The sequence below is a fragment of the Miscanthus floridulus genome, chromosome 17 (genome assembly GCF_019320115.1).
Source record: "Miscanthus floridulus cultivar M001 chromosome 17, ASM1932011v1, whole genome shotgun sequence".
In the NCBI taxonomy this organism is placed as follows: Eukaryota; Viridiplantae; Streptophyta; class Magnoliopsida; order Poales; family Poaceae; genus Miscanthus; species Miscanthus floridulus.
Genome location: NC_089596.1, coordinates 9,848,814 through 9,863,644, shown reverse-complemented (window position 1 = coordinate 9,863,644; position 14,831 = coordinate 9,848,814). Strand labels below are relative to the sequence as shown.

General features: G+C 43.3%; 1 protein-coding gene across 1 annotated transcript in view; it reads left to right on the top strand.

The window, feature by feature from the left end:
- The window catches only part of LOC136515190 (uncharacterized), a 46,432-nt gene that overhangs the window by 17,930 nt on the left and 13,671 nt on the right, over positions 1-14,831 (top strand). The gene's annotated exons all lie outside the window — the stretch shown is intronic.

The window sequence follows — 14,831 nt, the reverse complement described above, 5'->3', positions numbered from 1 at the left end:
TGAATAGCCTAATAAAAATTTCTACAACAACACTTAGCAAACTGATTAGACAATTATGAGGCGAAGCAAGTGTTGTGCTAGCCTACTAAAATTGCAAGCCACCTACCACAATTCTAGTTTATATAGTATGTATCCACACAATAGCTATGTCGCTACACTAAGTTAGTGTGCTCTCAAATGCTAACTAAAGAGCCACACTAACCAAACTAACAAGCTCTCACAACTAGCTACACTAAAGAGCTTGACAACTAGTTTGCGGTAATGTAAAGAGAGTAAGCAAGATAGTTATACCGCCATGTTGAGGAGTGAATCAATCAATCACAAGAATCAATATCAATGAAGACCAATCACCTCGGAATCAAAGGATGAACACAATGATTTTTTACCGAGGTTCACTTGCTTGCCGGCAAGCTACTCCTCGTTGTGGCGATTCACTCACTTGGAGGTTTACGCGCTAATTGGCTTCACACGCCAAACCCTCAATAGGGTGCCGCACAACCAACACAAGATGAGGATCACACAAGCCACGAGCAATCCACTAGAGTACATTTTGGCTCTCCACCGGGGAAAGGTCAAGAACCCCTCACAATCACCATGATCGGAGCCGGAGACAATCACCACCCTCCGCTCGACGATCTTCGCTGCTCCAAGTAATCTAGGTGGTGGCAACCACCAAGAGTAACAAGCGAATCCCACAGCGAAACACAAACACCAAGTGCCTCTAGATGCAAACACTTAAGCAATGCACTTGGATTCTCTCCCAATCTCATAAAGATGATGAATCAATGATGGAGATGAGTGGGAGGGCTTTGGCTAAGCTCACAAGGTTGCTATGTCAATGAAAATGGCCAAAGGTGTGAGCTTCAACTAGCCATGTGGCTTAAATAGAAGCCTCCACAAAATAGAGTCGTTGGCTCAAAAATGCGGGCTGACTACGCGTCGACCGGACGCTCTGGTCCAATCGACCAGACACAGCACTGGACGCTCCGGTCGTGAATACCGGAAGTGTACGGTCTCTCCCAGACCATCACGTGTCCAGTTCAAGACAAGGTAGCCATTCCAGCCCATACTTTCATGCGATCGGATGCTCAGACCGGACGTAGAACTATGAATGACCGGACGCTGAGCCACCGAGTCTGGTCGAGTCCAGTAAGCCACCAGGTCGACCGGATGCGTCTGTTAGAAAACGACCGGACGCTAAGCCTCAGCGTCCGGTGGGGTACAGTAAGCATCCATGCTTGACTGGATGTGTCCGGTGATACCGAACCGGACGCTGCCAGCGTCCGATCGACTGTACTGTCGAACACTGTGTTTTCTGATTCACACCAGATGTGTCCGGTGTGGTGACCGGATGCGTCCGGTCGTGGAGTTCATTGCCAAATACCGGATGTGTCCGGTCACCATACCGGACGCGTTCGGTCACTCTGTAACCAGCGTGACTAACTCCTTTTCAACTCTAACTTCTTCACCCTTGCTCAAATGTGCCAACCACCAAGTGTATCACCTTGTGCACATGTGTTAGCATATTTTCACAAACATTTTGAAGGGTGTTAGCGCTCCACTAGATCCTAAATGCATATGCAATGAGTTAGAGCATCTAGTGGCACTTTGATAACCGCATTCCGATACGAGTTTCACCCCTCTTAATAGTACGGCTATCAAACCTAAATGTGATCACACTCTAAGTGTCTTGATCACCAAAACAAAATAGCTCCTATGGTTTATACCTTGCCTTGAGCTTTTTGTTTTTCTCTTTCTTTTTTCCAAGTCTAAGCACTTGATCATCATCATGGCATCATCATCATGTTATGATCTTCATTTGCCTCTAGATGCAAACACTTAAGCAATGCACTTGGATTCTCTCCCAATCTCACAAAGATGATGAATCAATGATGGAGATGAGTGGGAGGGCTTTGGCTAAGCTCACAAGGTTGCTATGTCAATGAAAATGGCCAAAGGTGTGAGCTTCAACTAGCCATGGGGCTTAAATAGAAGCCTCCACGAAATAGAGTCGTTGGCTCAAAAATGCGGGCTGACTACGCGTCAACCGGATGCTCTGGTCCAATCGACCAGACACAGCACCGAACGCTCTGGTCGTGAATACCGGAAGTGTACGGTCTCTCCCAGACCATCACGTGTCCAGTTCAAGACAAGGTAGCCATTGCAGCCCATACTTTCATGCGATCGGACGCTCAGACCGGACGTAGAACTATGAATGACCGGACGCTGAGCCACCGAGTCTGGTCGAGTCCAGTAAGCCACCAGGCCGACTGGATGCGTCTGTTAGAAAACGACCAGACGCTGAGCCTCAGCGTCCGATGGGGTACAGTAAGCATCCATGCTCGACTGGACATGTTCGGTGATACCGAACCGGACGCTGCCAGCGTCCGATCGACTGTACTGTCAAACACTGTGTTTTCTGATTCACACCAGATGTGTCCAGTGTGGCGATCGGACATGTCCGGTCGCGGAGTTCATTGCCAAATACCGGACGTGTCCGGTCACCATACCGGACGCGTTCGGTCACTCTGTAACCAGCGCGACTAACTCCTTTTCAACTCTAACTTCTTCACCCTTGCTCAAATGTGCCAACCACCAAGTGTATCACCTTGTGCACATGTGTTAGCATATTTTCACAAACATTTTGAAGGGTGTTAGCGCTCCACTAGATCCTAAATGCATATGCAATGAGTTAGAGCATCTAGTGGCACTTTGATAACCGCATTCCGATACGAGTTTCACCCCTCTTAATAGTACGGCTATCAAACCTAAATGTGATCATACTCTAAGTGTCTTGATCACCAAAACAAAATAGCTCCTATGGTTTATACCTTGCCTTGAGCTTTTTGTTTTTCTTTTTCTTTTTTCCAAGTCTAAGCACTTGATCATCATCATGGCATCATCATCATGTTATGATCTTCATTTGCCTCTAGATGCAAACACTTAAGCAATGCACTTGGATTCTCTCCCAATCTCACAAAGATGATGAATCAATGATGGAGATGAGTGGGAGGGCTTTGGCTAAGCTCACAAGGTTGCTATGTCAATGAAAATGGCCAAAGGTGTGAGCTTCAACTAGCCATGGGGCTTAAATAGAAGCCTCCACGAAATAGAGTCATTGGCTCAAAAATGCGGGCTGACTACGCATCGACCAGATGCTCTGGTCCAATCGACCAGACACAGCACCGGACGCTCTGGTCGTGAATACCGGAAGTGTACGGTCTCTCCCAGACCATCACGTGTCCAGTTCAAGACAAGGTAGCCATTGCAGCCCATACTTTCATGCGATCGGACGCTCAGACCGGACGTAGAACTATGAATGACCGGACGCTGAGCCACCGAGTCTGGTCGAGTCCAGTAAGCCACCAGGCTGACCGGATGCGTCTGTTAGAAAACAACCGGACGCTGAGCCTTAGCGTCCGGTGGGGTACAGTAAGCATCCATGCTCGACTGGACGTGTCCGGTGATACCGAACCGGACGCTGCCAGCATCCGATCGACTGTACTGTCGAACACTGTGTTTTTTGATTCACACTAGATGTGTCCGGTGTGGCGACTAGACGCGTCCGGTCGCGGAGTTCATTGCCAAATACCGGACGTGTCCGGTCACCATACCGGACGCGTTCGGTCACTCTGTAACCAGCGCGACTAACTCCTTTTCAACTCTAACTTCTTCACCCTTGCTCAAATGTGCCAACCACCAAGTGTATCACCTTGTGCACATGTGTTAGCATATTTTCACAAACATTTTGAAGGGTGTTAGCGCTCCACTAGATCCTAAATGCATATGCAATGAGTTAGAGCATCTAGTGGCACTTTGATAACCGCATTCCGATATGAGTTTCACCCCTCTTAATAGTACGGCTATCAAACCTAAATGTGATCACACTCTAAGTGTCTTGATCACCAAAACAAAATAGCTCCTATGGTTTATACCTTGCCTTGAGCTTTTTGTTTTTCTCTTTCTTTTTTCCAAGTCTAAGCACTTGATCATCATCATGGCATCATCATCATGTTATGATCTTCATTTGCCTCTAGATGCAAACACTTAAGCAATGCACTTGGATTCTCTCCCAATCTCACAAAGATGATGAATCAATGATGGAGATGAGTGGGAGAGCTTTGGCTAAGCTCACAAGGTTGCTATGTCAATGAAAATGGCCAAAGGTGTGAGCTTCAACTAGCCATGGGGCTTAAATAGAAGCCTCCATGAAATAGAGTCGTTGGCTCAAAAATGCGGGCTGACTACGCGTCGACCGGACGCTCTGGTCCAATCGACCAGACACAGCACCGGACGCTCCGGTCGTGAATACCGGAAGTGTACGGTCTCTCCTAGACCATCATGTGTCCAGTTCAAGACAAGGTAGCCATTGCAGCCCATACTTTCATGCGATCGGACGCTTAGACCGGACGTAGAACTATGAATGACCGGATGCTGAGCCACTGAGTCTGGTCGAGTCCAGTAAGCCACCAGGCCGACTGGACGCGTCTGTTAGAAAATGACCGGACGCTGAGCCTCAGCGTCTAGTGGGGTACAGTAAGCATCCATGCTCGACTAGACATGTCCGGTGATACCGAACCGGACGCTACCAGCGTCCGATCGACTATACTGTCGAACACTGTGTTTTCTGATTCACACCGGATGTGTCCGGTGTGGCGACCAGACGCGTCCGGTCGCGGAGTTCATTACCAAATACCGGACGTGTCCGGTCACCATACCGGACGCGTTCGGTCACTCTGTAACCAGCGCGACTAACTCCTTTTCAACTCTAACTTCTTCACCCTTGCTCAAATGTGCCAACCACCAAGTGTATCACCTTGTGCACATGTGTTAGCATATTTTCACAAACATTTTGAAGGGTGTTAGCGCTCCACTAGATCCTAAATGCATATGCAATGAGTTAGAGCATCTAGTGGCACTTTGATAACCGCATTCCGATATGAGTTTCACCCCTCTTTATAGTACGGCTATCAAACCTAAATGTGATCACACTCTCTAAGTGTCTTGATCACCAAAACAAAATAGCTCCTATGGTTTATACCTTGCCTTGAGCTTTTTGTTTTTCTCTTTCTTTTTTCTAAGTCTAAGCACTTGATCATCATCATGGCATCATCATCATGTTATGATCTTCATTTGCCTCTAGATGCAAACACTTAAGCAATGCACTTGGATTCTCTCCCAATCTCACAAAGATGATGAATCAATGATAGAGATGAGTGGGAGGACTTTGGCTAAGCTCACAAGGTTGCTATGTCAATGAAAATGGCCAAAGGTGTGAGCTTCAACTAGCCATGGGGCTTAAATAGAAGCCTCCACGAAATAGAGTCGTTGGCTCAAAAATGCGTGCTGACTACGCGTCGACCGGACGCTCTGGTCCAATCGACCAGACACAACACCGAACGCTCTGGTCGTGAATACCGGAAGTGTACGGTCTCTCCCAGACCATCACGTGTCCAGTTCAAGACAAGGTAGCCATTGCAGCCCATACTTTCATGCGATCGGACGCTTAGACCGGATGTAGAACTATGAATGACCGGACGCTGAGCCACCGAGTCTGGTCGAGTCCAGTAAGCCACCAGGCCGACCAGACGCGTCTGTTAGAAAACGACCGGACGCTGAGCCTCAGCGTCCGGTGGGGTACAGTAAGCATCCATGCTCGACTGGACGTGTCCGGTGATACCGAACCGGACGCTGCCAGTGTCTGATCGACTGTACTGTCGAACACTGTGTTTTCTGATTCACACCGGACGTGTCCGGTGTGGCGACCGGACGCGTCCGGTCGCGGAGTTCATTGCCAAATACCGGACGTGTCCGGTCACCATACCGGACGCGTTCGGTCACTCTATAACCAGCGCGACTAACTCCTTTTCAACTCTAACTTCTTCACCCTTGCTCAAATGTGCCAACCACCAAGTGTATCACCTTGTGCACATGTGTTAGCATATTTTCACAAACATTTTGAAGGGTGTTAGCGCTCCACTAGATCCTAAATGCATATGCAATGAGTTAGAGCATCTAGTGGCACTTTGATAACCGCATTCCGATATGAGTTTCACCCCTCTTAATAGTACGGCTATCAAACCTAAATGTGATCACACTCTCTAAGTGTCTTGATCACCAAAACAAAATAGCTCCTATGGTTTATACCTTGCCTTGAGCTTTTTGTTTTTCTCTTTCTTTTTTCCAAGTCTAAGCACTTGATCATCATCATGGCATCATCATCATGTTATGATCTTCATTTGCTTTACCACTTGGAATGTGCTACCTATCTCATGATCACTTGATAAACTAGGTTAGCACTTAGGGTTTCATCAATTCACCAAAACCAAACTAGAGCTTTCAATCTCCTCCTTTTTGGTAATTAATGACAACCCTTTTACAAAGATATGAATTGAAATTCAATTGAATCCATGTTGCTTGCCCAAGCATATTTACCATGTGTAAAAGGATATGGACAAGTTTCATGAACCACAAATGGTAGCAATTGCTCCCCTACATATGTGCTAAGAGTTTGGATTGTAGCTTGCACATATGCTTAGATAGTAAATATAGGAGTCAATGTCTACCAAATGATGCTAAGGTATAAAAGATGGACCTTTGAAGCATGATACCAATCGGAGTGCACCAATATACCATCCTTAGCACCATGGTTAGCTCAATACCACTTGGAAACAATACTTGGAAAAGAAAGTTATCTAGATAACCTATACATGCTAGTTTTTCATTTCATCACTCAAACCTACAACTAGCATACATCACACAAGCATGGATGTTTAAATTTAATACTTGTGCTATGCAAGCAAACAAATGAAATGCACACAAATGCATCATACAAGTTCATGAGCTTGCTCTCCCTACTTGTGTGCTCAAAATTTTAGTTGATCACTTTCCTTTGTCATATCTCTCCCCCTATGTCATATATCAAGATATCTTTATGTTTCTCTCCCTTTATGATACTTCTCCTCATTTTTCACTATTTTTACTACTATCTTTGTTTCTCTCCCCCTTTGTCATCAATGACCACAAAGGTTCAAAATATAGATAGTATTACTTGTAGGGTCGAGATTATCAATGTTAATCAATGGGGTGAGGATCAAATTCTCAAATTTGGTCCAATCTAGATTATTTGCCAAAGATATTTAACTCAGTTTGATCCAAGGACAAGCTTCTTCACACCTCTAAATAAGGGTTATCTTGTACCATGTTGAGTTAAACACATATAGCTCATTTTCTAGATTAAACACTAGGTTTACAAGCCCATAAACATGTCATATGCTATCACTAGATCAAATCAAGCATAGAAGCAATAGTGATATCATATAAACATCAAATTCATTTGATTTTCATGAATGAGCCTAATAAAATAGAACCACTTGAAAGGTCCTAAAAAATTGAAGATGTGACTAGATGCACTAATCATGTCCTTAGCAAAGATGTATGTCATGCCAATCAACTTTTACCTTGGATTGCTTGAAGGAGAGGCATGTCATATGAGTGGGGAGTGCATCAACACATATTTGAGAAATCCAATATGTTCAACTCATTCCTTAGCTTGCAAAACCTTTTCTCATTCAATGGCTTGGTGAATATATCGGCAAGTTAATCTTCGGTGCCTATACTCTCAATGCAAATGTCCCCTTTTTGTTGGTGATCTCTTATGAAATGGTGGCGAACATCAATGTGCTTTCTTCTTGCATGTTGAACCGGATTGTTGGTTAGCTTGATTGCACTCTCATTGTCACATAGTAATGGCACTTTCTTGAACTTGATTCCAAAGTCACTCAAAGTGGCCTTCATCCAAAGTACTTGTGCACAACAACTACCGGCGGATATGTATTCAGCTTTGGCGGTTGATAATGCAACACTATTTTGCTTCTTTGATGACCATGAAACAAGTGATCTTCCCAACAATTGACATGTGCCTGAGGTGTTCTTCCTTTCAACCTTGCATCCTGCATAATTCGAGTCGGAGTAACCAACTAGCTTAAACTTTTCTCCTTTAGGATACCACAAACCAACATTTGGTGAGGCTTCAAGTACCTCAATATTCTCTTTGTAGCCTTCAAATGACTTTCTCTTGGTGAGGCTTGAAATCTTGCACACATGCATACACTAAACATGACATCCGGCCTTGATGCGGTCACATAGAGTAGGCTTCCAATCATGGACCGATATAATTTTTGATCCACCATATTTCCACTTGCATCACTATCCAAGTTGCATTGGTTCCCATTGGTGTGCTAATGACTTTGCTATCACTCATGCCAAACTTCTTGATCATGTCCTTGATGTACTTGCCTTGACTCACAAATATACCATTCTTCAATTGCTTGATTTGAAGCCCAAGGAAGTAACTCAACTTTCCAATTATGGACATCTCAAACTCATTAGCCATCATCTTTTCAAATTCATCACAAAAGTCTTGATTGGTTGATCCAAATATGATATCATCAACATAGATTTGCAATACAAATAGATCTTTTCTAATCTTCTTGATGAAAAAAGTGGTGTCAACCTTGCCCATTGTGAACCCTTTAGAGAGTAGGAAATCCCTCAATCTCTCATACCATGCTCTAGGTGCTTGCTTCAAGCCATACAATGCATTCTTCAACTTGTACACATGGTTGGGCTTCTTATCATCTTCAAAACCGGGAGGTTGCTCAACATATACTTCTTCATTGATGTAGCCATTGAGAAATGCACTCTTAACATCCATTTGATAGAGCTTGATGTTGTGGGCACAAGCATAGGCTAGCAAGATTCTTATTGCTTCCAATCTAGCAACCGGGGCATATGTTTCTCCAAAGTCAAGACCTTCAACTTGTGTATATCCTTGTGCTACCAATCTTGCTTTGTTCCTTACTACTATCCCTTCTTGATCTTGCTTGTTTCTAAAGACCCATTTGGTTCCAATCACATTGTGTCCCTTTGGTCTCTCTACTAATTCCCATACTTGATTTCTTGTGAAGTTATTCAATTCTTCATGCATAGCATTCACCCAATCAACATCCTTCAAAGCTTCATCTATCTTGTTTGGTTCAATGGATGACACAAATGAGAAGTGTTCACAAAATGATGCCAATCTTGATCTTGTTTGTACACCTCTAGAAATATCACCTATGATAGTGTCCAATGGGTGATCTCTTACAACATTGGTTGGTTGGAGGATTGGAACTTGATTATTTGCACTTGCTTGATCATTTGGTTGAGATGATGTACTAGCCACTTGATCTTGTTCATTGTCATGAGAGCCACTTGCACTAACTTGATTTGTATCATCTTGCACATTTGAGTTAGAGAGCACTTGCACTTGATTATCTTCATCATCATTCACTTGCCTAGGCCTCAATTCACCAATATCCATGTTCTTCATGGCATTTGAAAGTTGAATGCCTCTAACATCTTCCAAGTTATCATTCTCTACTTGTGAACCCTTGGTTTCATCAAATTCAACATCATGAACTTCCTCAAGAGTACCACTATCCAAATTCCAAACTCTATATGCTTTGCTTGTAGTAGAATAGCCAAGTAGGAATTCTTCATCACATTTCTTGTCAAATTTGCCCAATCTAGTGCCTTTCTTCAAGATATAGCATTTGCAACCAAAGACCTAAAAATATGCAATATTGGGCTTTCTACCATTCAAGAGCTCATATTGTGTCTTCTCTTTCAATAGGTGACAATAGAGACGGTTGCTACAATAGCAAGCCATGCTGATAGCTTCGGCCCAAAAAGATTGACTCACATTGTACTCACTAAGCATAGACCTTGCCATATCAATGAGTGTTCTATTCTTCCTCTCAATAAGGCCATTTGATTGAGGTGTGTACTTAGCCGAGAATTAATGTCTAATTCCAAATTCATCACATAACTCATCAATTCTAGTATTCTTGAACTCACTACCATTGTCACTTCTAACTCTCTTGATGGTTGTTTCAAACTCATTGTGAATGCCCTTAACAAATGATTTGAATATTGCAAACACATCACTTTTGACCACTAGAAAGAATACCCATGTGTATCTAGTGTAATCATCCACTATCACAAAGCCATATTTATTTCCACCAATGCTAGTGTATTGTGTTGGCCCAAACAAATCCATATGCAATAACCCAAATGCTTTACTAGTGCTCATCATGCTTTTCTTAGGATGGATGTTTCCAACTTGTTTGCTGGCTTAACAAGAGCTACAAAGCTTATCCTTTTCAAACACAACATCTTTCAAGCCTTTAACTAAGTCATGCTTAACCAATCTATTCAATTGTTTCATTCCAACATGACCAAGCCTTCTATGCCATAACCAACCCATGCTAGACTTAGTGAACAAGCATGTAGATAATCTAGCTTCACTAGCATTGAAATCAACCAAGTATAGATTCTCATATCTAAAGCCTTTGAACATCAAGTTAGAGCCATCTACACTTATGATTTCTACATCATCTACCCCAAATATGCATTTGAATCCAAGATCACACAATTGAGCCACGGATAGCAAATTGAAATTCAAGCTCTCAACTAGCAACACATTGGATATGCTCATGTCATTGGATATTGCAATCTTACCAAGCCCTTTGACCTTGCCTTTGCCATTATCACCAAATGTGATACTATCATAACCATCATTGCCATTGGTGTTGATTGAGTTGAACATTCTTACATCACCGATCATGTATTGAGTGCACCCACTATCAAGAACCCAATGCCTTCCTCTGCCTTTATAATTGACCTACAAAAGAAGATCAATTCTTTTTAGATACCCAAACTTGCTTGGGTCCTTAAAGGTTAGTTACTAAGCTCTTTGGTACCCAAATGGTTTTCTTCTTTGAGCCCATCCATGGTTTACCAATGAACTTAGCCTTCACACCATTTGCAACCTTAGTAAGCATATAGCATGAATCAAGCTTTATGAAGGATATATTAGTATTTTTGCTCTTGTTTTTGCATTCATGCTCTATATGACCTACTTGCTTGCAACTAGTGCAAAACTGACCATTGTTCTTCACAAAACTAGTCTTATAAGGAGCAAAGGCTGCCTTGCCTTTCTTGGGGGTATAGCCTAATCCCTCTTTGTAGAGAAAAGCTCTTTAGCTATCCAAGCACATAAGCAAGTAGTCCTCACCACCATAAGCCTTAGCTAAGGTGTGAGTGAGCTTAGTGACCTCCTTCTTGAGGTTCTCATTCTCAACCACTAGTGAGGCATCACAAGTGAGACCATCACTACTAGATAAGGAGAAAGTGGAAGTACTACAAGAAGGGTTAGTAGGAGCAACAATGATAGGCATAGATAGTGATTCATCAATTATATCACAAGTTAAACCTACATTGCAAGTTTCAACATGCTTCATTTATTTTGCTCATCAAGCAAAGATGAATGAGCCTTTTTAAGCTTTTTGTGAGCTTTTCCAAGCTTCTCATTGGCTTCATGTTCATTTTCATGTTCATTTTCATTTTCATGTTCATTTTCATCATCATGTTATTCATCACTTTCATCATCACAAGATTGTACCTTAGTGGCCTTAGCCATGAAGCATGATAAAGATTCAAAGAGAGAAGGCTTTTCATTGATAGCAATGCTTGCAAGAACCTTCTTCTTGGTGGTCTTGTTATCATCACTATCATCATCATCATCATCACTTGAGGAAGCATCACTGTCCCAAGTGACTATATATGAACCACCCTTCTTCTTGAATGCCATCTTGTCCTTCTTCTCTTTCTTTTCCTTCTTGTTCTTCTTCTTGTCATCATCATTGTCGCTATTGTATGGGCATTGAGCAACAAGATGATCTTTGCTTCCACACTTGAAGCACCTTCTTGACTCTTCTTTGTTCTTGGATGAAGACTTCTTTCTTCTAGCATGGTAGCCCTTCTTCACCATGAATTTGCCAAATCTCTTGACAAATAGAGCCATCTTCTCATCATCATCATCATCCCATAATTCATCTTCTTCACTTGATGTTTCTTGCTTTGCTTTCCCCTTGGATGATGTGGCTTTGAATGCCACGCTCTTCTTCTTCTCATCCTTCTTCTCATCTTTCTTCTCCTTCTTTTCTTCCTTCTCATCATCATCTCTATATGTATCATCAGTCATTATATCTCCCAACACTTGGTTTGGTGTCATGGTGTCCAAACCACTCCTCACTAGAATAGTGACCAATGTACCAAATCTTAAAGGTAAGCATCTCAAGAACTTATGGGAGAAGTCCTTGTCCTTCACCTCTTCTCCAAGTGCTTTGAGATCATTGACAAGCACTTGAAGCCTATGAAACATCTCCAGCACACTCTCATCCTCCTTCATCTTGAAGCTTGCAAACTTCTCCTTGAGAATGTAAGCCTTTGCACCCTTCATGGCTTGAGTGCCCTCAAATGACTCTTCCAACTTCTTCCATGCCTCATGAGCCATCTCAATATTTTTGACTTGCTCAAATGTTCTTTCATTAATTGCATCATGAATAGCACTTAGAGTAATGTCATTGTTTTGGAGAAGTACTTCTTCGGCCACGGTGGGATTCTTCGGATCTTCAATCTCAATTTTTGTTTCTACCATGTTCCAAACCTTCCTATTGATTGACTTGATATAAGTTGTCATCTTAGCCTTCTAATAGGGATAGTTGGAGCCATCAAATTAGGGTGGCTTCTTGGTGTTGTTGATTTGAGCCATTTTAACATCGAAGGTTGTTAAGCCTCAAATAATGGTGACCTTGGCTCTGATACCACTTGAAAGGTCCTAATGGCTAGAGGGGGGTGAATAGCCTAATAAAAATTTTTACAACAACACTTAGCAAACCGATTAGACAATTATGAGGCGAAGCAAGTGTTGCGCTAGCCTACTAAAATTGCAAGCCACCTACCACAATTCTAGTTTATATAGTATGTATCCACACAATAGCTATGTCACAACAATAAGTTAGTGTGCTCTCAAATGCTAACTAAAGAGCCACACTAACCAAACTAACAAGCTCTCACAACTAGCTACACTAAAGAGCTTGACAACTAGTTTGCGGTAATGTAAAGAGAGTAAGCAAGATATTTATACCGCCGTGTCGAGAAGTGAACCAATCAATCACAAGAATCAATATCAATGAAGACCAATCACCTCGGAATCAAAGGATGAACACAATGATTTTTTACCAAGGTTCACTTGCTTGCCGGCAAGCTACTCCTCGTTGTGGCGATTCACTCACTTGGAGGTTCACGCGCTAATTGGCTTCACACGCCAAACCCTCAATAGGGTGCCGCACAACCAAGATAAGATGAGGATCACACAAGCCACGAGCAATCCACTAGAGTACCTTTTGGCTCTCCACCGGAGAAAGGTCAAGAACCCCTCACAATCACCACGATCAGAGCCGAAGACAATCACCACCCTCCGCTCAACGATCTTCGCTGCTCCAAGCCGTCTAGGTGGTGGCAACCACCAAGAGTAACAAGTGAATCCTGCAGCGAAACACGAACACCAAGTGCTTCTAGATGCAAACACTCAAGCAATGCACTTGGATTATCTCCCAATCTCACAAAGATGATGAATCAATGATGGAGATGAGTGGGAGGGCTTTGTCTAAGCTCACAAGGTTGCTATGTCAATAAAAATGGCTAAAGGTGTGAGCTTCAACCGGCCATGGGGCTTAAATAGAAGCCTCCACGAAATAGAGCCGTTGTCTCAAAAACGCGGGCTGACTGCGCGTCGACCGGACGCTCTGGTCCAATCGACCGGACACAGCACCGGACGCTCCGGTCATGAATACCAGACATGTCTAGTAGGTCGACCGGATGCGTTCGGTCTCTCCTAGACCACCACATGTCCAGTTCAAGACAAGGTAGCCATTGCAGCCCATACTTTCATGCAATCGGATGCTCAGACCGGATGCAGAACTACGAATGACCAGACGCTGAGCCACCGAGTCTGGTCGAGTCTAGTAAGCCACCAGGATGACTGGACACATTTGTTAGAAAATGACCGAACACTGAGCCTCAGCATCCGGTGGAGTACAGTAAGCATCCATGCTCGACCAGATGCGTCCAGTGATATCGGACCGGATGCTGCCAGCGTCCGATCGACTGTACTGCCGAACATTGTGTTTTCTAATTCACACTGGACGTGTCCGGTGTGGCGACCGGATGTGTCCGGTCATGGAGTTTGTCACCAAATACCAGACGTGTCTGGTCACCATACCGGACACGTCCGGTCACTCTGTAACCAGCGCGACTAACTCCTTTTCAACTCTAACTTCTTTACCCTTGCTCAAATGTGCCAACCACCAAGTGTATCACCTTGTGCACATGTGTTAGCATATTTTCACAAATATTTTGAAGGGTGTTAGCGCTCCACTAGATCCTAAATGCATATGCAATGAGTTAGAGCATCTAGTGGCACTTTGATAACCGCATTCCGATACGAGTTTCACCCCTCTTAATAGTATGGCTATCAAACCTAAATGTGATCACACTCTCTAAGTGTCTTGATCACCAAAACAAAATAGCTCGTATGGTTTATACCTTGCCTTGAGCTTTTTGTTTTTCTCTTTCTTTTTTCCAAGTCCAAGCACTTGATCATCATCATGGCATCATCATCATCATGTTATGATCTTCATTTGCTTTACCACTTAGAATGTGCTACCTATCTCATGATCACTTGATAAACTAGGTTAGCACTTAGGGTTTCATTAATTCACCAAAACCAAACTAGAGCTTTCACCTAGCCTATCCAACATAGATTTAGAGGATGAGGAGGAGAAGGAGCAGGAGCAGTTAGAGCTTGATCCACACACCAGTTTGAGATCCACCTTGCAGTCCATGAGGAGGAGCACCAGGCGTGAGCGCCACACTTCGACCAC